We start from the raw sequence: 27,025 nt of genomic DNA, 5'->3' as shown, positions 1-27,025 counted from the left end.
TTGTTGCTTCTCTGAACACTTAATCTGCAAGCAGCTGATAAATCCCACAATGAATAAGAGAGGCTCGTATTTAGGTCACACAAAGTCACTGCCGTTTTTTAATTTAAACTGTGCACTAGATTAAAACACAAGAGTATTTCAGGAGGACAATTCAGAAGCAGTAGCAATAGGCTGTCATTTGGTGTAAAAAGTTTCCACAGCACACCCCAGGGACATGTTAATCAAAGCTTTTTAATGGATTCAGTCTGATCTGTGACAGGCTTTGTTCCAGAGATGGCATTTGCAGGATAGAGCTGCAAGTTATCAATAAGACACAGTAATTGCTGGGAGTGATTGAGCTTCATTCCTTAGGCTTCGTACTATTCAGTCCTTTTTATTATCAGTCAAGGCCAGAGATGTCTTGCAATAGGCAGTCAAGTGATGACTTGTTTCTTTCTTTAATCCTAAAACATATAATGAAAGAAAATTAAGCAACATGAAAATTTAGATTAATTAAAAATCTTGCACCATTTATTCTTGTTTTTCCCTTGCTATGTTCTATATTATTATTTTTTGGCCAGGATTTGGTGATAATTCTTTAACCTGCATCATGCACTGATAAATCCTTTTTAAGCAGTGAAAGCTTTTTAGTACTTAGCTAAAGACTTCAATCCTTCCATTGACAGCTCTTTATTAAGTTACTCATTATCATTTGGAAATCAAAGCATTGGCACAATCAGTAATGACCAGGGATAACACTTATCACATACATGGATAGTTAGCTCTACATGCATTTAGGAAGGATAACTCCAAACGTTAAAATGAAAATGTCTCAGCGCTATTTGAAAATATAATGGCAACCTAACATTTTTTTAATAATAAAAGGTCATAATCCTCCCTTTGTAACACCACAATCATTCCCATAGCAACAGATTATATATAAGGCTATGAGGGATTATGACCTCTTGGTATGAACAAACAGGAGGAAAAGATGTTAAGCAAAAGAGGAATTTCCTTGTTTAATGAAGTGGTGAACAAGCCAGAAATCCATACACACATGTGCTTGCACATGTGTGTGTGTACACACATGTGTCAACACAAGATAAACTGATTTTTTTTAATGTCATAATTTTGGATAGGCACAAATGCACAAGACCATCGCTTACTTTTTAGTTATCTGGATTAAATTTAGCTAAAATACATCTGTAACATTATCTGCCCACATTATTTTAGTTGACTGTGTTTGCTGGAAATCAGGTCAAATCTGGATAATGTTAATAATCCTTTTCTTGATAAACTTTTCCCGTATTTACTGAGGGGGATTGGTTGCTTTGGGAGTGGCAAAAGCAGACTTGGAAAATGAGGAGAGTGAGCTCTACCAGTCTTTCTGTCTTAATCTAGGTTAGTCATTTTCTGTGCCTCAGTTTCCATTAGGAGATAATATTTTGAAATGGTAAGAACATTTTTGTGCATTTTTTAAAATGGAAAACACTGTTTTCATTGAGACCCCAAGTGTCATGAAAATGCGTCAATTGGATTAAATTTCATTTACAAAGAAATCAGTAACTATTTCATTAATATGCACATCTCACTTTACCTTTTTCATTTTCATTTTTCATTACAGGATGTTGTTTATACAGAAATATTTTAAAAACATTTTAAAGGGTCAAAATTTGGATAAAATGTTTCAGTTTTATTAAAAGGAAGCTTTGATTGGCCTAAAACAAAATTTGGCTTGGAATTTGATTTCATGATGAGTTTTCAAATGTTTTGTTCCCATTCTGTTATGGATTTTAAAACAAATGCACAATTTCCCCTAAAACATAATATCTAGTTCCTATCTACCTCTAATACCATTCTTTATTCCATAAACTGCACCCTGGAATATGATGCATACCTTGTTTTTGAAAGGCAGAATGTATGGATTTCTGGTTTGTTCTTTATTACGCCCCAGGCAGGCCACGAGCGGCTGCAGTGCGGGGTGCCGGGCATGGGGCAGGGAGGGGCTGCTTTCTCCCCTCCCCCACGCTCAGCACCACCTTGTAACCTGGCCCCACTGCCAGGCTGGCAGTGGGGAGGTTTATAAGCTGGTGCTGGGTGTGGGGAAAAGTGGTCCCTCACCCACCCCATGGGCGGCACCCTGCACTGCAGCCACCTGCAAGCCGCATGAGGCTGCCTGTACCTGCTCCAGACAGCCCCGCATGGGCTGCAAGCACCTGCAATGTGGGGCGCTGGCCATGGGGCGGGTGAGGGGCCGCTTTTCCCCATGCTCAGCATTAGCTACTTCTCTTCTGGCAAGCAGGGGGTTGGGACTGAGCGTTGCCCCCCACCTGTACCACAGGGCTGAGGGGCACTGGGTGTGAGTGGGCAGGGAACCAGTGGGAGCATGGGGTCCACACCAGTGTCCCAGGGCCAGTGCCAGTGGGGCCCAGAGCAGGGTGGCAGGAGTACGGGGTCCCGTCTGGCAGGGGCTGTATGGAGGCGGGCCAGCTCCCCCCTCCCTGCTGGTGCAGTACAGCCCGGCTCCACAGACCCTTGCCAGCCTGTGCCCTGCTCTGGGCCCCACCAGTGCTGGCACTGGGACATTGGTCCCGAGATGGTGACCAGGGGGTGGGGCACCCATGCAGCCCTCAACAGCCTGCCAAAACTGGGTAAGCAGCCCTCCACCCAAAATAATTGCCCGCCCCTGAGCTAGAGTCAAATCTGTTTATTGTTCTGCTCTATGTGGATTACATGAAGATTTATTTTCACTTTGGCTTGTTGAGCAGCAAAAAATGTTTTTACCATATGTCTTGCATAATAATGTACTCTCCATTTTCCAGGAGCTGGCTTTTGGAAAAAGCCATGTGTGTTGTTTGCAAGAAAATATGGCAATAATGCTTCCTTATTTCTCAAGTGGGGCTCAATTTGTCACGTGTCTTGAAGGCCTCAGATTGAAAACACTATGCAAATACTATTGTATTGTTCTACGTATCAGGCGCTTGGGTGCTGACACTTAAAAAGATATTTGAAATGTTTGGAAGTTAAAAATTCATCCAGTAGCATTAATTATATGTGAGCTTTTATGATTTCCATTTCCATTTTTAAAAAGCCAAGTGATTTTTCTAAACATGCCTACCTTTTATTATTAATTATTATCAATGCAAAACTAATCCAGAACACTATTTCTTGAAACTCTGGAGCTCATATTATCTTCTTCCATCCCAAGATATGTGCATGATTAAACTGTGACTTTGCAATGGAGGGTCTTCTGCCTAAGTGACAGTGTCATGAAGCACTCTGCCTTCAGGCTGTGATGAATGAGGTGCTTATGACATCATATATAAAACATACTCCATGATATCAGGAGTTGTATGTTTTAGGAAAGGTGCAATGTGTACTTTATTTCTTGATAGACTGAGCAGTACCATATGTGGAAGGGGTGTAGCCTTAGACCACAGTCCTACCCAGCCTTGGGTGGTGACTATTTTTGTACCCTCCCCCCTTTTTGTGCCCTCCCCCCTTAAGTTGGAGCCTGGGGCAGCTGCCCTGGTTACCACTCCTTAGTTATATTGCTGTGTGTCTCAGGTGGAATGCAGGAACTGGTGGTCTGTCTGCCTCATCTCCAATCCCTCAGCCCCTGTCTCTATTCCTCAATCTCACTCACTTGGGTGGTTACAGTCTAGTATTTACTATATTGTCTGGAAACACTGAAAAGAAGAATATATCATCTACTTCAAAACCTTATTCTCTGGCTGTTTGAGATGAAAATGTAAGTCAAAGTAAGATCACTACTGGTATAACTTGTTTCCAACCTCAACTTCAAAAATGTAGTTAATTCTATAAATTCTGGACAAATCAAACAATGGCTAGTTTCTAAAAGGACCAGTTATTGATTTTTAATACAAATATTGAGTTTCTATTAACCTATATCTAGTCTTGATATACCAGGAAATGTGCATGCAGTTTTTCCTTGAACTGGATAGTTATATTAGACAGTTGAGTATTAAGGGCCTAATACCTCCCAGCCTCCATAACCTAGTGCCTTCAAATTTGGCCCAAGTACCTAAGAAGCTCACAGACAAAGCAAAACAATTGAGCATTTTCACCCTCTAGTCCAAAACCTATTCACTGGACATGAAGTGCTACTGTGCTATTACTGTGAAAAGGATTCTCTCCTTGATTTAGCATAGTAGGATTATGACTATTGCAGTCAGCTTCAGTCCAGATAAAGTAGTATGTTTTGATTAACTAAGTGTTTTTCATTCCTTTTTTTTAACCAGTCCACAATAGCTCATTTTTTCATGTCACTGGGTGCTTTTGGAATAGCTAATTATTGCTGCTTATTTTTTTTTTTTAATTGGGATCATTTCATCCTCCAGATTGGTTTTTTTTATTTGAAATCTTTATTATAACAACTGCAAAACTAAATTAAGACATCACGTACAGTGCATGCTCTCTGAAACAGGTCCATTTGCCTGCCATGAAGAGAAGAACTTCTTAGAAAACAGAGACTTTAGAACAGGGTTCAGTACAGTTGGAATGCCCCATAAAGAAGGTCTTTTAAGATATCTAACTTGATATGGTTTCCAAAGCAAGTTGTCATCTCTTGTTTCTGGGAGGTGAGGGGTAGGAAACAGAACAATTTTTTTTCTTGCATGTTTAGACACAAGTGATGATAGACATATGATCCCTCTATGCTATAGAGTATAAGCTGTTTCCTAAGTTAGCATATGTATTGTGCAGAGGAGAAATCAGGAAAACATTCTGGATTTTTTAAAAACACTGATCAGTCTAAAAATAACAATGTTTAGTCATGTTATAATGTCACAACTAAGTTTTTCTCAGTAAAACCTAATGCTTCATAATGATTCACTTTCCAGCAAATTGTGCTTTACAAAGGCAGATGTTATATCCCCAAAAGGCCAGATTCTGATCTCATTTACACTAGTGTAAATTCAGAGTAAATTTACTGATTCCACTGGAATCAACTTTGGATGTATATGGGTGTAATTGAATCAGACCTGGCCTGAGAACTTGATTAAAAAAGAATTGGAATAAAAATGTAATAGCATCTTCCCACATGCACATGTTCAAGTGGGCCTAAGACAAGTCTGGGAGGGAGAAGTAATGTGAGTTGCCAAAACACAAGCTGAATCCTCTGCCTGTGACATGAAACACATGTTTATCTTCTAACTCAGGGGTACATAATGTTTTTTGACCGGAGTGCCGAAAAAACCACAATGCCTACCTTGGAAGGTGCTGGAGTGCTGGCATGCCAGAAAAACAAAATTGGGGGGGAGCAGCACATGGCAGGACACACTGCATAATAGTATATTTAATAATCATAAATGTTGCCTTTGTTGTGTACTTTTTTTGTTAAGCATGTTGCAGTAAGAGAGAAAGAAAAAAGAAATAAGAGAAAGGAGAGAGAGAAAGAGGGAAAGAGAACCAGGCACATACACATGCACACAGAGAACTGCACATGCATACAACCACCTGTGCACAAACACAGAGAACCAGAACAGACCGAGGTGCGTGTGCAGTCATTGCCAGCATGGAGATGATGCCAAAGCTGTGGAGCCTGGCGCAGCTGTTTGCAGCCTGCCCACTGCTTGCTGTAGTCAGCCCAGAGCTGACTACAAGGAGCTGCGCCTGTCTCCGGAGCCCAGTCATCAGCTGTGCCAGCGACGGGGGAGAAACCTGGGTTGCGCTGCCTCAGGCCCCTCCACACTGCCTGCTCCAAGGCATGCATGCACGCACCAGTACAGAGCTGATGCTGGAGCCCAGCGCAGCTGTTTGCAGCCTGCCTGCTGCACCCAGCCCCAGCTCTAGGTAGCTGCTGCCAACCACAGAGCTCGAGCTGCTTGCAGCAGGGCTTGCAGCTTCCCAGCCACCTGCTGGGAGCAGCCCAGGCTCTGTGGTTGGCAGCAGTTACCCAGAGCCAGGGCTGGTGGTGGCATGCCGAGCAAAATGGCCCTGCATGCCATGCTTGGCATGCATGCCGGGGGTTGCCGACCCGTATTCGAACTGTTCTTCTTTTCTTTGCATTTTTGACCTTTTGGTTTCTATCCTGCATAAGAAGCTATTACTGCAGAGTGCTACAACTCCATAGAGGACAACTGACTTCAGCAAGGTTCCATAGAGGGGCAGGGTGCAGGGCAGCCAGTGGGCTTGGCTTCAGGATATATAAAATTTCAACAAAATCAACCAGACCTAACTAATTCTCCTATGAGAATTAGTATGGCCAGAATTAGTATGAGAATAATTCTCATTAATAATTATTAATGAGAATTAGCATGTTGGCCAGAAAAGAAAGACTACAGAAGCTGTAGGCCCACAGTTAAATAGCCATGGTAAACTCTTAACAGAGTATGCAAAGAGTAAGAGCTACTCACCAGGTTCTTTGCCTCAATCGTCACAAAAAAATTAAGCTGCAACCAGATATGTAATAAAGATTATTTGGCTAAGGAAGGGGACAAGCTGAGGGATGACAAAACAAAACAGGCAAAAGAGGTTTTGCTAGGTCTGAATGAATTCAATTCAGCAGGGCCTGATGAACTTCATCCCAGGTTACTGAAAGAATTTGTAGAGATGATCTTGGAATCCTTGACAATAATATTTATGAAGTTCTGGGAGGTGAGCGAGGTACCAGAGGATTGGGAAAGGGCCAATATAGTTCCCCTCTTTAAAAAAAGCAAAAAGGAGAACCCACAGAACTACAGATAGTCTCCCCTTAATACCTAGGAAGTTACTGGAGCATATCCTAAGGATGTCCACTTGCAGTCATCTGGAAGAGGAAATTGGAAAGCTGGGCTGGAACAGGATGAAGTTGATTGCTGACAAATGCAGGATGTCATACCTCAGAAAGAATAATCAAAAACACAAATACAAAATGGCTGACATCTGGGTGGATGACAGCATTATGGAGAAGGATCTCGGTGTCTTTGTAGACCACGGACTCAATATGAGTCTCCAGTGTGATGCAACTGCACAAAAGGCACAGGCAGTTTTGGGATGCATCAATAGAATGCAATTAGGTGCAAGAGGTGGTAAGTGATAACACCTCTCTACTCAGCACTGATTAGGCTTCATCTAGAACAATGTATACAGTTTTTAGTTCCACATTCTAAAAAGGACATAGAGAAGTTAGAGAGGGTCCAGAGGCAGGCAACAAAAATGATAAAGGCCTTGAAGGCAAAACATATAAAAAGAAGTTGAAGGAAATAGGAATTTTCAGCTTGCAGAAAGGTGCTTAGGAGGGGACATGGTAGCAGTTGTTATGAAAACTATGAAAACTTTTGGAATCTGGCCCTCAGATACATTTTTCTGTGGCCATCTTTTTGGAAAATTTTAATTGGCAGAAGACCAGCTTGGCTTAGCAGGGAATCCTTCAGTGAGCTAAAATACAAAGAAGAAGCTTACAAGAAGTGGACACTTGGGCGAACAACTCGGGAGGAGTATAAGGCTATTGCTTGGGCATGTAGAGATGAAATCAGGAAGGTCAAAGCACAATTGGAGTTGCTTCTAGCAAGGGGCATGAAGGGTAAAAAGAAGGGCTTCTGCAAGTAAGTTAGCAAAAAGAGGATGATCAGAGAAAGTATGGACTCATTACTAAATGGGGAAGTGACAGGTGATGAGGAAAAGGCTGAAGTACTTGATGCCTTTTTCACCTTAGTCTTCATAGGCAAGATTAACTCCCAGACTACTGCACCTGGCAGCACAGTTTGGGGAGGAGATGAGCAGGCAACAATGGTAAAAAAACAGGTTAGGGATTATTTAGAAAAGCTGGATATGTACAAGTCCATGAGGCCAGATGTGATGCACCTGAGGGTGCTGAGGTAGTTGGTTGATGTGATTGCGAGCCACTGGCCATCTTCTTTGAAAACTTGCGGTGATTGGGAGAGGTCCTAGATGATTGGAAAAGGGTAAATATAGTTCCCATCTTTAAGAAAGGGAAGAAGGAGGATTTGGAGAACTACAGAGCAGTCAGCCTCACCTTAGTCCCTGGAAAAATCATGGAGCAGGTCCTCAAGGAATGCATTTCTAAACACTTGGAGAAGACGAAGGTGATTGAGAACAGTCAGCATGGATTCACCAAGGGCAAAACATGCCTGACCAACCTGATTGCCTTCTATGATGAGATGACAGGCTCTGTAGATACAGGAAGAGCAGTGGATATAATATACCTTGACTTCAGCAAGGCTTTTGATATAGTCTTCCACAACATTATCACAAGCAAGCTAAGGAAGTAGGGGTTGGATGAATGGACTGTAAGGTGGATAGAAAACTGGCTGGATCATTGGGTTCAAAGTGTGTTAATCAATGGCTCAATGTCTAGTTGGCAGCTGGTATCAAGTGGAGTGCCCCAGAGGTGGTCCTGGGGCTGATTTTGTTCAGTATCTTCATCAAAGACCTGGAAGATGGAATGGCGTGCTCCCTTAGCAAATGACACCAAGCTGGGGATAGTAATAGATACACTGGAGGGTAGGGCTAGGATTCAGACAAATTGGAGGAAATCTCATGAGGTTCAGGACAGAACAATCCCATGGTACAGGCTGGGAAGCAACTGGCTAAACAGCAGCTCACAAAAAAGGACTAGGGGTTACAGTGGATAATAAACTGAATATAAGCCAGCAATATGACTTTGTTATGAGGAAGAATAATGGCATACTGGGCTGTATTAGTAGTAGGAGCATTGCCAATAGATCAAGGGAAGTGATTCTTCTCTATTTGGTGCTGGTGAGGCCACATCTGAAGTACTGTGTTGAGGTGTGTGGCAGCAGCAAGCTGTATATGGGTGGCATCATAGAGCTAGGGAACTGCCGCTGATGGTCATGTTCCTCAGGGTCCAGGGACCCTGAATTCTGTAGCAGGCTGTACCCTTCCCCAACTTCCAGTAGTCCACCAGACTGCTGGCAGGCCAGATGAGACAAATCCGTGAGCTGGATCCAGTCTGCAGGATGCATGTTTTACACCCTTGGCTTAGGGCAAGTGAAGCAGTAAAAGACAAGGAATGTTGATGTCTGACTGTTATGGCTGTTAAAAGAAAGTTAAAAGGAACAAATGCAGCATTGGGTCCAGGTCTTTATGGTAGTGAACAGCTTCATATCCCCCATATCACTGAGATTCGAGGTTGCTCAACATCATAAAAGGAAGCTTTCAACTTTTAATAGTTCCTCGTGAGATAATTTATATGATTCAGGGGGGCAACTAAGGACAGAAAGCACTCAACATTTTGGAAATGCAGCCCAATGAAAAAGGTATGAAATGCGATGCCTCAAGAATTCAGGACAAACCATGCAATGAATGGGAAAAAGACAGGGAGGCCTGATGTTAATGTAACTTTTGAATGGAGCCAAACCTCTGAGTCTGCTAGAAATAGCAATAAATATGATTCTGCAATAAATAATATTTATCTAAAATCTGAGCCCCTCCCAAGCATTATTGAATTTATATTCACAACTCACTGTGTGAGAAGATAAGAAAGTCTTATTTTCCCCCTTTTTTTTACCAAAATGGAGCTAATGAACAGAAACGATGTCATCTTCAAATTAGCTCCACACTCATTTAGATGCTGATGTAAGGGGGGCAGATATTCAAAAGAACGCAGTGCAGTTTACCGCCTCACTAAATCCATCCATAAATGTCTAATCCAAGATGTTGGGTGCTGAACACTTTTAAAAATCAAGCTTAGGGGTCATTTTTTGATAATGGAGCCCTATCCAACTTGGTCGAGATCACACACAACAAGCCAGGAATTGAACCCAGCTCAGTCTAGTGCCTTAACAAGAGAAATTTTCCCCAAGAAGCAAAATAGAGCCTCCTCCAATAGAACAGAATGGACTCTTTGAAAATACAGAACAATTCCAGGTCAAGTGCTGTTGCTAAAGTCAATCAAACATAAGGATTCCCCCTCAATATATCTGAGAAACATAGATTTATTCTGTGTACAATAGACAGTGTCAAAGGGCAGAAAGCTGAGTGCCAGAAAGTTTAAGTGTGGGTCCTTTTTTAAATGTATTATCTAATAAAACTGTTACTAAGATTAGAAGCTGCTTTCTATTGTTTTATTTGAGTTAACATTAGAGAATGGTGAAGGATCAGAAGTGGCAATGCTACATTACCGCACTACACAAGAGGCAGCATAGCAGACAGGTTTTACTAACTGATCAGGGTAGAATTCTACAGACTTTTCTGGTTGTGTGAAATAGGTATTTGATGTCAAAAGTCATTTTAATTTAGGTCTAATAGTTTGGTGTGCTAGGCTATATTGATCTTTTAGCAGGGAACTGAATGCAGACATAAGGTGATATGTCAAAGGCTGTAGGATATCCCCATCCAGGGACTAATTTAGTCTGGTCTTGGATCTGAAAATCAGTGGCCTAAGGAAAAAAGGTCTGCTGTGATAGGGTTTGCAATGAGATGTAAAGTCACTGAGATAAGAAATGCAGGAATATTGTTCTAGAAGAGGCAGAGGCTTGGTACGAAGAGTGGCAAGATTGACAGAGCACTTTAGTAGTTATAAAGTAGTTTGATAATCTCAGATGAAAATGCAAAATATGTTTTGCAAAATATGTTATTCCATACTTGATTATGACTATTTAATAAAGGCTAAGCTACTCACAGGCACTGCCCAAATCTTTCTCAGTTGCAGAGCAAAAGAAGCATGACAAAAGTTTGTTTCTTTGAAATACTCCTTTCAAAGATTACTAAAGAAAAAGGAATGTTTCATGCATGTATACAGTTGAACTGACCAGATAAAAACATTAAAAACACAGTAAGAAATCTTCAGGCTCAATCATAGAGTCCCTCTACAGGAAAAACTATCAAGTTCAAAGACAGTTTTTCCTCTTCAGCTACTGTATGAGAAACCCAGACCCCATAAAATGTATTCATGAACATGGTATTAAAAATTAGGATTTGTATGTAAATAATTGTCAAGATATCACAGGATACGGATGCAGGCCCCTGCATCCTGATGACATTCACTTGCCTGGCTTGTAACAGGATAGGCGTCAGTAAGCAAAACTGGGTCAAAATTCTTCTCTGCTATCTCGCCTGCCACGACTTTGATGATTTGATTAAACCTGGGAGTATGGTGGTTTCCCTGACCCAAAACTGACTGCCACTTATCAAGATGGCAGGTGCAGCCAGAGGAAAAAAAAAAAGAAAAATTCAAAAATCCTGACGGCATCTTCTCTCTCACTCTCACTCTGCCCGCAGGCCAGGACCTCTGGGGCTTGACTCCTTCCCCATTTACCTTCAGGGCGCTCTCGATCATGGCTCCAGCAATTGAGTGTTTTTGTGAGGGGGGTTTCTGCTCCCCACTAATTGGTATCCTGCCAGCTTAATTGAACACCTGCTGCAGTCAATTAGCATGGAGCTGGGGTCCCCCCCCCCCTTTTTTTTTTCTTCTTCTCTGAGCTCCTCCAAGCTCTGTAGACCAAATAGGTCTGCTGCCCTGTTTCTGGGGACTTCAGTCCTGGCCAGCAGGCAGGTGTTTCCCCTTACTGCCGACATCTGGGGCCAGAAATAGCTCCCAGCAGCATAATTAAACCAATTTGGTTCACCCAGAAGGCTGATAAGGCTATGCCAGAGCAAATTGGGAGACTCCTTTGGAGCATAACCATGCTGCAATGGCTGGACAGATCTCTTTGGCTGGGGCTGTCTTTGAATTAGGTATCCCTGACTTTTCCACAATAATTCATGTGCATGGGCTCATGATATCCTACCGTTTGTAGGGTAAGTTTTAGGGTATGTCTAGATGTCTATGCTGTCTCCCAACATGGGGTCTAGAAGGATATCTGTGAAGCACGCCCTGTCATTTCACCCCTGCTTGGTATGCATAAACTCCCAGAATGAGGCATTGTAGGGGGGCATTGAGTATATAGCCAGTGCTCTAACAAAGCTACAGTGCCTCACTTCTGGGATTTGGCACATAAGGGCCGCATCCAGATGAATGAGCACACGCCTGTTGCGGCATCTCAAAGCAGATGCTTTCTTAAGTACTATATAATTTCCTGCTCTGTTGCTGTACAGTGCACAAGTCTGGGACAGGGAAAACCTTCACCCTCATCCTCGTTGCCCAACATAACAGCCTCACAGAGAGCAGGATCTGGACCATTTCTAGGAAGTAACCTAATTTCTAGCCCATTTTAAAAGATCTATTTGGAATAGAATCACAAGTCTGATCAACACCTTTGGCCTGAAAAGGGGCCTGTTTCTGACCCTACTGAAGTCAATGGCAAAGATCCCATTACTTCAATAGAATCAGAATTGGATACCATTGTATTATTTATTTTATTCTAACTAGAAGACACTGAGGAGGCTTTACTAATTTCTGATTTCTTAGTGAAACAGAAATCTGTTAGTTTCTCATTCAGGCGTTGGATTAGAGGTAGCATTAGTTCCATGGAGCTGATTACTCTAGAGGTTTTTTCATTTGCCTCAATATAGTACAGGCTGGCATATGTGGCCTCCTGGAATATCATAAAGCAAAACAAATAATACATCTGCTATAAGGATTTATTTAAAATGTAAATGGTTCTCAGAAGTATGCTTTTAAAATTAATTTCAGATAAGAAAACAATAAATATTAACAAATGTGGATATTCTGTTTCTTCCAGCAATCGCTGTGCTTCATTGAAGTGTTGGAGAAAATATAAAAGCCCTAGCAAAGAAAACACTGTATCCTTTGTTCAAATTAAAACCTTTGCATGTCAAAAGATGTAAAACTGGCCCTATTGCTTTCAGATGTTAACACATGTTTTGATGGTTAATGCTGCATTACAATGGGATTTCTATAAACATATGACAGCCACATCAACACCAAATGAATACATTACGGTTCAGGTTTTTATTACAGTGAATACTAAAAAATGCTTGAGATGAAAACAAATGCTCTTTTGCAAAATTCCGTAAAACTGGAGTGACCCTTGTGGTGCTGAATGACAAAGGAAACATCACAAATATTGCTATTCTGTCTTCTAACAGTATGTTTCAATACTCAAAAAAGAAAAGAGCTCTGAACAGGCTTTCAGAACAAATATCAATAAACCAAGAAGATCCAGGTTTGTACCTTTTCTTGCCTTCCCAATTGATCTTTGCCTCTTAAATTAACCTCCTGCCTTTTTGAAGGATGATTTTCTCCTTTTTAAATTTTTTTTCCTCTAAAAAAGAGGCTCATTTACTATTACAATTCTATTTGGCCTTTCTGCTTTTTCTTTGACGGTACTAGAAACTGAAGTTCTCAATTTCTTTAAATTAGCTTTAGCCCAAAAAGCAACAGCACAAGCTTCCTCCTGCATATCTTGAAGAATGCTTTCACAATTTCTGAAAAAGTGCTCAACAATTTGAACTTTTTTCCACTTACAGCAAAACAGTACTCAACATCAGCTTCCATTGCTGATACCCACTGACAGCAGCAGATACATTTGTTTGGGTTCTTCTACCTGGAGACTTAAGCAGAATGGACAAAAATTGTTAATTTAAAATACATTATTTTAAAGCACACCAAACCACTATATGGATATCCTCATTCAGAAGTAAAGTAGCCATAGCTTGCTTTAATTTGCTTCAACTAATGCACTTTAGATTCACACCTTTAATTAATTCAACTGAATCTCCCAAGTAGGTAAGTCCATAATATAGGACATACTGGGAAGTTTCAACCATGCTTTCTATAATCACAACAGAAGTGACTTTCTCTCATATAGTCTAGCATAGGGGTCGGCAATCTCTGGCATTGATGCCAGAGCATGGCATGTGGAGCCATTTTGTTCAGTATCCCACAGCCGGCCCCAGCTTTTGGCGGGTCCCTGCCACTGGCCATGGAGCCCAGGCTGCTCATAGCAGACAGTGGGGAGGCTGCAAGCCCTGATGCAAGCTGCCTGGGCTCTGTGGCCAGCAGCAGGGGCCTGCCTAGAACCTGGGTTGCTGGAAGCAGGCAGCCACAAGGCTGCAAGCAGGTCTACTGTAATTGCCATCAGCAACAAGTCAAGCCAGGGATCTGGACCCTGGTGCAGCTGCTTGCAGCCTCATGGCTGTCTGCTACAAGCAGTTCTGGCTCAGGGCAGGCTCCTGCCACCTGCCATGGAGCCTAGGCTGCTTGCAGCGTGCCCCCCCCAGCCTGTTGAGAGCAGCCCAGGCTCTGTGGCAGCGGCAAGGGCATACCCAGAGCCCAGGCTGCCTGCAGCAGGAAGCGAGCCCTGCTGCAAGCAGCGTAGGCTTCATGGCAGGTTGCAGGATCCCAGGCTGCTTGCAGCAGGGAGCCACTCCACCAGGGTCAAGAACCCCAGCTTGGCTGGAGAGTGAGTGTTTATAAGAGGTTTTCTTTATACATAGTAAGAAATTGTAAAGGAAGTTGAAAAAAATTCTAAAACTGATCTTCATAACTAAGGTATTTCTAATTCCCAACTTCATAACTTGATTTTATTTTTGCTGTCTATGTATGAAGGAATTGGAAGAACAAAAGCCACCACACAGACTACTGGATCTAAGTATATGTTCAACTTTAAACCGAAGTATGTTCCCAGATCCTACTGATATTTATGTGTCTATTAAGAGCTTCATCCAGGTAATAAAACAGAGAGAAAAAGAATTAGCAAAGATTTTGAAATTATAGTACCAGCAAAATAAAAATGATATAAAATATTTACATTAGTTTTCTTTTAATCACAATATTCAAAATATAATATTTTTTTCTTCCTGGAGACTTATTTCTTAGTGATGTGAAATATCTCCTCAAAATACAATGTGATGGATACTCCAAGGTCTAAAAAAAAAACTCAGTAAAATGACTTATGCTGCTTCATCCCTGCCTTACGAAGGACACATACAAAAAAGTATAACAATTTTGAAGCTAGTCAAGGACTTAGTCTGGGAAGTTTTTGCTACTAATTTGTCCTAGTAGCTGTTAGATGCGATTACTGTGTCATATCTAAGTTCAAAATAGATTGTATTATCAATTTTTTTCCATTTTAGAAAATAATATGGTTAATAACCAAATGAGTATAATCATATGGTGGAAACTATATTTAATGTTTTCCTTTGAGGCACTGGCATCTGTGTAACAGATATAGTCTTTCTACAAGACTGCTACAAGTCAATCTTCTTGAGATATATTTGCAATTTATATGAAGTTGCTAGAAATCAGATGGTGATAAAATTATCATACAACTCACACATGCACACATACCATATAACTCTATCTTGACATGTAGATACCCTGAAACTAAAAATAAATTCAGCTCTGCTTTTGCCTGAAGAAAACAGGAACTTATCACAGCTGGCCTGCATTATTTTCCAAGCCATTCTTAGCTACACTGTACACACACCCAGCAGCTCTAAAAAAGAAGTCTACAGTTGGCAAATATTAGTCATCCATTTTGACTGAGAATGGGGCACAATTCTGATATGATATTTTATAAAGCTGAATACAAATCTAAGCTTGGAAAATGTTAACAACCTTTATCCTGCAACATAACCTGTGACAGACTGTTCTCAGTGTCTGAAATATAAAGGACTTTGTGTTCCATGGAGACATACCTTTTAAAAATGCTGTTTCAAACTGATAGGTGGGTAAACTGATGCTAGGACAATTCCAATCTAGAATTTATTGAAGTCTTCAGCTCCCTTAAGAGAATCACCTGCAAGTTTAAGATGCATCTGTGCAATGTGCATGTTAGCTGCACACAGTTGTATAAGAATATTTGAATGTGTACTTAACGTATCCAGGTTATATCCTTAGCTATCATATCCATGTAAAAAAGGCTTAATTTTCACACATTGGGAACTTTCAATCAAAAGTTAGGGCATAGGTGTTTGTGTGCTGCTAACTGTCTGTGTCTCTTTCTTTGAAAATGTGAGTTATGATGTTTCTCTTAGCTATACATTGCACTGAGGCTTGGCAGCTAAAGCATTGGGATAAGTAGCAATATTCTGTATCTGGTTCTTTCACAACCTTGCTATGGAACCTGATATGTTGGGCATGCTTACAGTGCCTACATGCCACATGCAGGATTACTAGTATGAAGCACACTTGACCAATAGACTCCTACATCACTTGTCCCAATTCCCAAAAATGAGACAATGTAATAGTCTTGGGTGAATACTGAGTGAGCATCCACCATTGTTCTTGGGCTTTCTGTCTCAGGCATCTTTATGGGCATAAGCTCAGTGGTGCTCAAATGTGGCCAGATTGTTTCATTTCCAGGATTTGCCAGGCCTGGAAAGGAAACAAGAGAGTGAGTTGGGGGGTTCTTCACAGCAACACTCTGAGGCATAACACAGAAGTGATGTAGATGTGCCCTTTCTGCCTCAGTTTTCCCTTCTGTAAAATGACGATAAGACTATGTCTCCATCACAAAAAGAGAGGTAATTAAATTAATTTTTTGTTTCTTTATTGTTTTAAATATACTTAGAACCTTAGTGGGGAGGTAGTATAGGAATATATATTATTACAATCAATCATGATTGAAGGTATTTGTGCAGTTTGGGTAAACACATATATTTACAAAAACAGCCTATCACTTATTTTATACATAACATCTCAGCTTAACTCAACACTTTCTCCTTCTCTTTTTTAATCATCTACTCTCATCTTTTTCTCAGATTGCAATTATAATGGCCAGACCAGCTCATTTTGAAGCAACACATCCAGTGGTTTGGCCCTTTAAAATATTTCTTTAGCAGCTGTCTTCTTTCCCTTGACTAGCTGTTTTGTCCAAAGTGCTATGAGAATGATTGGCTTGGTAAGTACTGCACCAATGAGTGGGCCTTAAATAACAGGTATATTATCAAGTGGCAGGAATATTCTCTTTGGTTGAATCTCATAGCTAAAGAGCATTGGTATATTTTTTGCATTGGTTCTGGTGAACTTAATAGAAGCTTATTTGAATATTGTTCACATTCACTTTGCTGTAATCCAGCAAAAAATAAACTGAACAGTGTTTATAAGATCTTTTTAAAGAACTGTTTGTACCTGTTCCATTGGTAACAAATCCTGCTGTATAGAAAGTAAGTCACAAGCATTAACGACAGGGAAAACTTGATAAAAGTTGCAAAAGTTATCAGACTCAACCTTTGCCTTTAGATAAATAGCCTTGAAACATGCTGTGATCCAGGCCCCTTAATTTCTGTCAAACTAGTAGGGAAAACAAAATCCAGAACCGATGGCCCTCTGCTAAGACAGCCCCACCTGCTGCAGTCAGGCATAAAAGTTCAGAAACTGTCTGTTAGCACATCCTAGTTGGCTTCAGCTGCTGAAATAGAGTTGCTAAGAACTGTAGCAAGCTCAAAGACCTTGGTGAGCTAATAGACACAGCTTGAACTATATAAAACAGGGGTGTTCAACCCCTAACCCATGAGGCTCATCACACTTCCAGAAATGGCAGTGGAATGGTGGGAATTAACTGTGGATCACTGGTTTTTCTCTGTTCTTAATAGAGAAAGAACCTGACATATGTATCGTGACTTCCAATATTTTCTTTGTACACTTTTTATTTATTCTTTGTTTACATTTGTGATACCAGTAAAAGGACTTGATAATTTTGCAGTAGTGTAAGAGTGATGTTGCAGTCATGATGGTCTAGAATTAATTGCTGCCTATACACGAGCTCATTGGTCTTCTAATTTGAATGCATCAGAGCAGACTCGATGAATCGATTCATCGAGTCTGCCCCATGTTCTAATTAGAACACTCTAGCGTTATCTCATCATCACATGTATTAAGCCCTCACGCATTTTAAAATGGCCGCAGGACCCTTTATCTAAACCTCGTCAAATAAGGTTTAGATAAAGCAAGTGTGGGCAAAATGCAATCCGCAGGCCAGATGCAGCCCACCAGGCCATTGTAACTGGCCTGTGAGGCCCCTAAAAAATGTAGAAAATTAATATATATCTGCCCTTGGCTGCCTGTCATGCAGCCCTCGATGGCTTGCTGAAACTCAGTAAGCGGCCCTCCGCCTGAAATAATTGCCCACCTCTGAGATAAAGCATCCCCCAGCCATTTTTAAACATGCGGGGGCTTAATATATGTGACAATGAGCCATTTTAATTAAAATGCTTCCTTGCACCCTGAAGCATATGTATAGGCAGCTAATGAGAATTAATAAAACTTATGCCAGAGGCAAGGATTTCTTAGAATATCTTTTATTGGACTAACTGTATAGTTAGAATAGAATTAGACAAGCTTTCAAATGCAAGACACTTTCTTATTTCATTATTAGTCACTGAGGCAACCTTAATGACAAGTGCCCCATAACAGGTGCTGCTGGTCTTTATAGTAAACTTAGAGAGGTTGTGCATTTTACTCTGCAAAAATCCTTACATAATCTGTATAGCACAAGTGTCATAAGCATGCTGTTAAAACTAGCTGTTTATTCTGCACTGGCTGATGTTTGTGAGAGACCTTCAAGTGTAAGATTCATTCTGGATATAATAAAGGAATTACCCTATGCTTCTAACAGCTCGCCAGTGATCTGTGAGTTTTGGAGACAGTACTCCCTGTTTACAGCTGTTTGGTCTGAAGTGATGGTCAATAAAGTTATAGCGATAAGGTGAATCTCAGAGTTTCTACAAACTCCCATAAGGGAGAGTTTTGTGGAGGCCCCACCTAACCCCCCTACTTTTGCTTACGCTGTGCTCTCAGTTCCATCTGAGAGTCCGTCAGTCTCACCTCCATCCTTGGTAAAGTCTTTGAAAGTCAGTCTCACCTCCATCCTTGGTAAAGTCTTTGAAAAAATTATCAAGGCTCACATTTGTGAGAGCCCAGCAGGGCAGATTATGCTGAGGGGAAACCAGCACGGGTTTGTGGCGAGCAGATCGTGCCTGACCAACCTAGTCTCTTTCTATGACCAGGTTACAAAACGCCTGGACACAGGAGGAGGGGTGGATGTTGTATACTTAGACTTCAGGAAGGCCTTCGATACGGTATCCCACCCCATACTGGTGAACAAGTTAAGAGGCTGTGACGTGGATGACTGCACAGTCCGGTGGGTGGCGAATTGGCTAGAGGGTCGCACCCAAAGAGTCGTGGTAGATGGGTCGGTCTCAACCTGGAAGGGTGTGGGCAGTGGGGTCCCGCAGGGCTCAGTCCTTGGACCGATACTCTTTAATGTCTTCATCAGCGACTTGGACGAGGGAGTCAAATGTACTCTGTCCAAGTTTGCAGATGACACAAAGCTATGGGGAGAAGTGGACACGCCGGAGGGCAGGGAACAGCTGCAGGCAGACCTGGATAGGTTGGACAAGTGGGCAGAAAACAACAGGATGCAGTTCAACAAGGAGAAATGCAAAGTGCTGCACCTAGGGAGGAAAAATGTCCAGCACACCTACAGCCTAGGGAATGACCTGCTGGGTGGCACGGAAATGGAAAGGGATCTTGGAGTCCTAGTGGACTCCAAGATGAACATGAGCCAGCAGTGTGACGAAGCCATCAGAAAAGCCAATGGCACTTTATCGTGCATCAGCAGATGCATGACGAATAGGTCCAAGGAGGTGATACTTCCCCTCTATCGGGCGCTGGTCAGACTGCAGTTGGAGTACTGCGTGCAATTCTGGGCGCCACACTTCAAAAAGGATGCGGATAACCTGGAGAGGGTCCAGAGAAGGGCAACTTGTATGGTCAAGGGCCTGCAGACCAAGCCCTACGAGGAGAGACTAGAGAAACTGGACCTTTTCAGCCTCCGCAAGAGAAGGTTGAGAGGCGACCTTGTGGCTGCCTATAAGTTCATCACGGGGGCACAGAAGGGAATTGGTGAGGATTTATTCACCAAGGCGCCCCCGGGGGTTACAAGAAACAATGACCACAAGCTAGCAGAGAGCAGATTTAGATTGGACATTAGGAAGAACTTCTTCACAGTTCGAGTGGCCAAGGTCTGGAACGGGCTCCCAAGGGAGGTGGTGCTCTCCCCTACCCTGGGGGTCTTCAAGAGGAGGTTAGCTGGGGTCATCTAGACCCAGCACTCTTTCCTGCTTATGCAGGGGGTCGGACTCGATGATCTATTGAGGTCCCTTCCGACCCTAACATCTATGAATCTATGAATCTGGACAAACGGGACAATCCTCCATCTGCAATTTTTTTTTAACATTACAACCACTCTTATCTTCAAACATAACGAATCTCAGTCTTGTGAAAATGAGAGCACAATGCTAGGACTTAAAATGTCCAAATATAGCCAGAGAATCCAAGCAGATGTTTCAGCATTATCTCAAAAAAACCCCCTTCCAAATCTGCAACCATTTTTCTGCTAAATTTTGTGAGAGAATCTGTATAAAATAGCCAAACCATGATGACTTAAAAATGCATAAATAGGAAGTGACCTGGGGGACAGCTGGGCACAGATGTTGTTTATCTTGTCTAGAAGCAAAGTGAGAACGTATTCTCAGGATTCAGCATGTGATTACTAGTCTCTTAGGATTTTAGAAAGAGTCAGTTGTTTGGAACAAGGTCTTATGCTCATGGTCCAATGTTACAAGGTCTTGTGTTCATGGTCCAATGTTATAGACATATATATCTTTGACTAGGTTTCCTTTATCATATCCAATATCATGTAGAAAACTGTTTGCGAGTGATGAAAAAATCTTATATAGTCTTAGAGTTTCCATTTGGATTCCCTGCAAAAGTACGTCTCCTAACACTTCCCCCCTGGCCCCCCTACACAACTAAATTGTTTTGTCATTCCTTCCTTTCCTCTGACCCCCACTCCTTCCTCTTTCTTTCCACTTTGACCGGTGAATTTGTGGCAAGTCAAGCCATCCCACTTTTTGAAAGATTCCTGATACAACCTCCTGAAAGCAAGGTAGCCACATCAAAGGGGTGGCAGTTTTGCCTCTGAACAGATCAGACCTAATTTTATGGTAGGGTTGGAGTATTATTGTAGGCATGATGATTCAGGGAGTGTATGAGATGCAAGGATTTCTTTGTGGTATGTTTTACTGGACCAGCTGTATAGTTGGGAGAACTGCTAGATAAGCTTCTGGGCATCAAGTTGCCCTTCCTCTGATTTAAGAAAGGGGCAGGTGTGGGCCTAAATATGTCATGCTTCAGAGGCCTGACTTTCAGTGCAGAACCAGCTTGTTTCTGCAAGAGTGTGAGGACCTGGGCACAGAAATAAGTTATTCTGAGGTACAAAAGAGCAAAGATTTACAGCATGTCAGCTATTCTTCAGTAACTGTTCCATTTGTACTCTCTCACCATGTGGTAAATGAAACCTAGCTCTTTCACTGAGGGCTAAAATGCCATGAGTTAGCTCTCATTTGCTGGGAGGTCAGAAAGAGCATGCACATGAGCAGTTACCACAGAGCTGCTGATGCAAAAGTAAACCAGCACCCCCTTTTGCTTTGCGCTGCTTTATTTTGTCCATCTCTCACACAACAAAATACATAGCCAGCTCCTTTGTACACAGCTGTCATGGTGCACTTTGCTTCAGGTCTATGTTGCAAACTTCATCTGTCTGCTCATACTAATGTAGCCTCAGTCTGCAACTCCCTCTATTTGGACTTGGCACCTGCCCCTTCCCTCCCCCAAAAGACCAGTCATTCGAGTCAGACCAATAACAAGGTTTTTTGAGGGAGGGCTGTGGGGGAAGAAGTGTGAAATAAGAGGTTTCTTTTGTGTCTGTGTGTGTGATTAATTTTTCCATTTTTGACTACGTGAGAATCTTTATACATGCTCCAGGGGGAGGACCAGGAGCGCTTTAATTAGAGCGGCTCCGAGAGCCACTCTAATTAAAGCACCCACAGCATCTCATGTATTCAGCATCCCACACTTCAAAATGGCAGTAGGGGCACTTTAACTTAAGCTTGTTCAATGAGCTTTAGTTAAAGAACCCCCACTGCATTTTGAAGCATGGGGACACTGAATACTTGAGACGTGGGGGCTGATGGAGCATGCTAATTAGTATGCTTCAGCAGACTCGATTAATCACCTACAGGCACCCAATAAAACCAAAAAAAAAAACTTTACCTGTTTGAGTTATTCTCCTTTCTCTTTTGAAATGTAGACAGAAAGATAAAAGAGCTTAAATGCCCTCTAAAAGGTTTGCTTTACTTGAAAAAATGGGGACACTTTCACCAACATAAATATTGGTTGCAAAAATGTTTATTATGATCAAAAAGTCATTTTCTATTGAAACATTATACTGATAGAGATGTTTTAGGCAGTTCTAGTAATCTTATACTTTCAGTCAAAAAGTTCTTCATTTTAAATTAACTTGGTAGCAAACAAGAATGAGCAATGAAAAGGCCTCCATGAAAGGAGAGAGGCTAATAAAAAAAATGAAATGTATTCCCCAAGGTGTAAATCAGGACATTGTGTGTACACTAATTTAAATGCAGTATCCTGAATGAGTTCATACAGTGTTTGGGGATGTTAAGAGCTAAACATAGTTTGAAATTCTGGAGCGCTCCTTTGGGGTTGAACTAAGAGAGCAAAAAAGGAATTCTTGTATTTCCTGTCTCATTTCATGCCTGCATTGGAGTGGCCTTCACTGAGACTATCTTGGGCTCTCTCTAAACAGTCCTAAAATACAGGAACAAGAAAAAAAACAGGGGAGGGGGCATTCTGAAGGATATGGTCTTAGAAGTCTCATTGCTCTCCCTGAAGAGGAATAAATATCAATCTAAACTTAGAAGACCATGCAAGATGCTTTAGGTAGTGCCCCTCCAGCTTTGTCTCTGCTGCCTAGCTGTCTAAATTATAAGGTCTTTAGTGGAAGGACCATCCTTGTAAACTGTCTTTATGTAGGGACTATTATAATGGGACTTTGACGCTGATCAGCCCATGTAGGCACTACTGCCATACAAATAATAATAGTAATTATCATGATTAGGCTCATAGGACCTCACATGTATTATGCAAACATCTCTATATGAACATTAATATTAAGAAAAAGACATTAAATGAATTTGACATTCAGTATACCAACAAGTTTTGCAATACATAGGCAGAATGTTGTCATGAATATGTAAAATATTATGATCATTGCCATACCTAACTAATTGCATTTGAAACAAGCTGGCCATAAAATAATTAATTAGTAGTACAGAAAGGCATCATGATACCAGCTATAAATACCAAACGTAACTAATTATTTCAGACATAAAATGGTGCCAAGTAATTTTTAATGAAGTAATATGCCTGTGCTTCTTGCCACATTTTCACATGCAACCTGTGACATCAAAGCCATTCTATTTTATGATATTGTCAATACTAATGGATACCAATTGGAACATAAACTAAAATGAAACTAATCTAGGGTTTTCAATGTTCTTTAAGCTGTTTTGTGATTGTTGTGGAAAATGCAGGCAGATCCTTTTGTTGTTGACATCAGAAGTGGTGGGTCACTCTGGGCCTGCTGAGTACATTCTGAGCTCAAGCAAAAATTGATTTCCTTTTTTAAAAAGCAGCTGGCATTACAATGAATAGCTTTCTTTTGATTTTTCTTTTCCACTGAAGCATTCAGTGAATGCAGCAGGAATAATAGGCTGAAGTAAACAGTGTCAGGTTCTGTTATATCAGAAGCTCTTTTAAACCAAGCAGACAAGCTATCATCAGTGCCTGAAACCCTGTAAATGGCAGTAGAGACTGAAAATGAGTTTGTTTCCTGACAAGTGTTTTGATGACATTGTGAAGAATGGAAGGAGATGCTTTGCTAATTACTGTGGCTGCCACACGTTCAGTCATGATACTGTTTCATTAATGAGCAAATACAAACAGCCTGTGTGAGGCAGCAATAGAATTAGAGCTTCGGTGAACTATATGCCAGGAATTTCAGACCCTCATAAACAAGGAAAATATGAGTAGATCTGCTCAGGTTACCCATTAGAAATAGATCACCTTTGTTTTCTACTTTGTACAGCGTTCATCTGGTTACATCACCTGGGTTGTCAAGAAGTCTGCTGAATGGAGCCCTCTGGTCTGGTTGATATCATGGGGTAAGCCCTCTCTTGTGGTCCCACCCTGAGGCAGTCACAGTTAGGAAAAGACTTTGTAGAGTCTGTCTTTTCTTTTAGACTGTTTTTATGACCTGAAGGATCAAATAGCTTTGGAAGAGTCTACCATCAGCAGGGAAAGAAAGGGTGGAAGGAGATGAATTTTCTATTAAACTCTCTAAAAAATGAGGACTGGAATAGCAATTATTCTGCTTGGGTACAAAGAACAAAGGGAGACTAATATTTATATGACTTAAGTTTTTATACAAAACCAGTCCCTTTGAAAATGTGCTGGCTCTGGCTTCAGTGAGGCACTGGAATGGGAGACTTGCAGAGCAGCATCTAAATTAGATGGGACATATTGTGCAGGAACAGCAAGACAGTATCTTAATAAAATGACAAAATTGGGTGGGAAATGACATTGAACTTGACCTCTATACTTTGTTTATTAGGTTTCAACACATGGAGTCTCAGCTCCATTCAGCTTTGGCTAAGTGCACAGTCAGTAGGAATGTGTTTTTACTCATTAAATGGAAGACTTTGAAAAGCCATTTGTCACCTTAAAATAAGTAAACAATATAAGTAAATAATCTAAATAATATTTAGGTATCATGTTTCCAAGGACAAGCTTTTAAACATAATGTGAGGTGACGACTTCCTTTTCCCACTGTAGGCTCTGCTTCCCTGCCGGTGTTAAACTTTGGGAACCTTTTGCAAAACTGTGCCTGTTGAAGCCATATGGCACCATTGTAAAAGGGCACTTCCGTTTCTTTCTTTCTGCAGCTTAATTATGTGGAGAGGACTATAGGAAACTCTGGTTCACTCACCTGTGTGATAATTCACCACTGTGTTTTAATTTGTCCTTGTTCTAATTCCCTGCCAGCATGCTTCCTCCCCCTAATTATCAGTTTCTGATAATTGGTCACTACTGGATAATTCAGAACTATTTGCATTCCCCTTGGAATGGTGAGTTAACCAGAGTTTATTCTCTTTCTCTCTCTCTCTCTCTCTCTCAATCCCAGTGCAATTTCAGGACTTGTTTTTATCAGCCTCCTGCTAAAGTTCATGCTTAATTGTATCCCAACTCTGTCATCCTCGCTTAGAATAGGGAAAAAGGCTTTTCTTGGTCTCTGCACACTTGGAATGGCCTATATCAGGTCCCTTTCCTTGCCTTGCCTTTCATCCATGAGTCATGTGGAATTACTGGGTAAAACCATGTATTTCAAATTATTTTTCTGATATGGAAGATGTAGAAGGAGCAAGAGATATAAAACAATTCTATCCAGCCCAGAAAGAAGGGTGACCTCCTGTTTTTTACCTCTCCTGAAGTTGTGGTCATCTCCTTATTTCATCTTTTCAGTCAAATCCAGGAGCTGATAAGATTTATGCTAGAGACTCTAGAATTCGACTCTTTCACTGTTCTGGAAAAATATGCATCAGTTCTTAGACTTCTGTGAATCCAAATAGAAAGGCAAGCTTATTCTTACTTTTAATGCTGGGCTACTCAACCCAGAAAAGAGCATCCCATTGATAGGTCAGCTTTATCACCTGACACTAGAGATTCCAGTGTTTCTATTTGATCTTGTGGTATTTTTACTAAACTGGCATACATTCCACTGGAGCCCTGATCAGACAAACAAGCAACTGGCCAGGAGTAGGTGGCTGTATTAATACCTCACTAATAGGAGTCAGGGTGTATGTAATAGCCCAAGGATGGGCAAAATACAAGGGACGCTCAGCAAGGGTGGATTGGGTGGGGAGCAGCATCTGGGAGTGGGATGGGCAAGTGAGAATGGGGCCAGGATCGTGGGGTGATGTTAATTGTAGGGCTGGGGCCAGACTCAGGGAAGAGCTACAATTCACTTTCTGACCTACTCATCCTGCTCCTGGATGCTGCTCCCCATCTACCTGTGCCCCCATCTCACACACAGGAACCTGCCTGCCCACATGCTCCATCCATTGTCCCCAGGGGTGGGTGCAGGGGGAAGTGGGTTCAGGGGTGGGGTGGGCCCAGGCTGGATACAATCAATTGCCCTGCTGCCACTGCACTGGACCAGATCAGCACCCTCCCCTCCATGAACCCACAACAGATCACCAAAATTCCTGAAGTGAAATCTAGCCAAAATAATTGCTCATCCCTGTAATATCCTGTTTATTTATAGTCCGCTGATACCATCAAACAGAAGCATAAATATAATCTGTACGCTAGTGTAACTTATACACGCATATTTTTACCCCAAAAGTTTCCAGGATAACTTTTTCCTTGATTCAGAGCCAGATGGTGTAAACCTTTGCACTGTTGCAAAGGTTTATATCATCTGGCTAGCTCTTTACACCAGTATAAAGGTTAATTGGACTGGTATAAATATATTGTGCATCAAAGGCACTGACGCCAAGTCTCTGATGCCAAAGAAGAATTTGGTATTTTTATTTTGGCTTCGGAAATCAGCAAGACCTTTTTGTAACCTTTGAAGAACACCATGAAGGGAATGAATCCTATTTCTACATAATACCTGTATTCAATTTTTTTAAGTGTTTACTAATGTATCAAGTACCCCAGGGTCATATTTCTCATGCAACTAGTGTTAAAGCAGCATTAATAGCATGCCTTTGTCATGTTTTATCATAAAAGCCTACCAGGCACTACCTGAAGTTCTGCGAAGAAATTTATGTATGATTAGTCTCTTGTCTTGGCACTTGGATCCAGTGCTCATTTGCGAAGGCAGTCCTGCTATCTTTGTGTAATTACAGCTCCTCATCCCACCCTCCTGGGTTTTAGTGCCCCTTTGGTTTCCACAGATGGGAATACATAGGAGCCGCTTGGAAGAAGAAAAACTGTTACTTACCATAGTAACTACAGTTCCTCAGGAATGCTGCCTCTGCATATTCACGCTTCTTAGCTGCCCCCCTTCCTCTCTTCCTCTGAATTCTGTTCTCTTAATAGGACTCTTGGGTTTAAAGGAGGGAACCAAGGCAGTTTTGGCTGCATTGCCAAATTATAATGTTGGCTCTCGTTGCTTGGTTCCGCAAGAGGGACTTCATTTAGCCCCAAGGTACTACTTTTCTGAAGGTCCCTAAAGCTCTGAAATGCAAGGTGAGGCTTGAGGGTGCATCCCACAAGTGTGAGTAT

At 41.5% G+C, this 27,025-nt stretch overlaps 2 long non-coding RNA genes across 9 annotated transcripts in view; one reads left to right on the top strand and one right to left on the bottom strand.

Annotated features, from left to right (window-relative positions):
• The window catches only part of LOC109280822 (uncharacterized), a 195,945-nt gene that overhangs the window by 165,198 nt on the left and 3,722 nt on the right, over positions 1-27,025 (top strand). For 6 of the 8 annotated variants that reach the window (XR_009461036.1, XR_009461033.1, XR_009461034.1 and 3 more), the window contains 4 exons: positions 12,588-13,031; positions 14,417-14,536; positions 16,573-16,712; positions 23,823-23,898. This is a non-coding gene — a long non-coding RNA (uncharacterized LOC109280822). The remainder of the gene's footprint in view (positions 1-12,587; positions 13,032-14,416; positions 14,537-16,572; positions 16,713-23,822; positions 23,899-27,025) is intronic. The other 2 variants (XR_009461037.1, XR_009461038.1) reach the window with 1 other exon arrangement.
• On the bottom strand, positions 99-26,829 carry LOC109280824 (uncharacterized). Its single transcript, XR_002087267.2, has 3 exons — positions 26,742-26,829; positions 13,334-13,419; positions 99-443 (listed from the first exon to the last, which is right to left on the bottom strand). It is a non-coding gene; the product is annotated as an uncharacterized LOC109280824 (long non-coding RNA).

Source organism: Alligator mississippiensis, chromosome 3 (assembly GCF_030867095.1).
Source record: "Alligator mississippiensis isolate rAllMis1 chromosome 3, rAllMis1, whole genome shotgun sequence".
In the NCBI taxonomy this organism is placed as follows: Eukaryota; Metazoa; Chordata; order Crocodylia; family Alligatoridae; genus Alligator; species Alligator mississippiensis.
The sequence above is the reverse complement of the archived record's forward strand: the minus strand, read 5'-3'. Positions and strand labels throughout refer to the sequence as shown.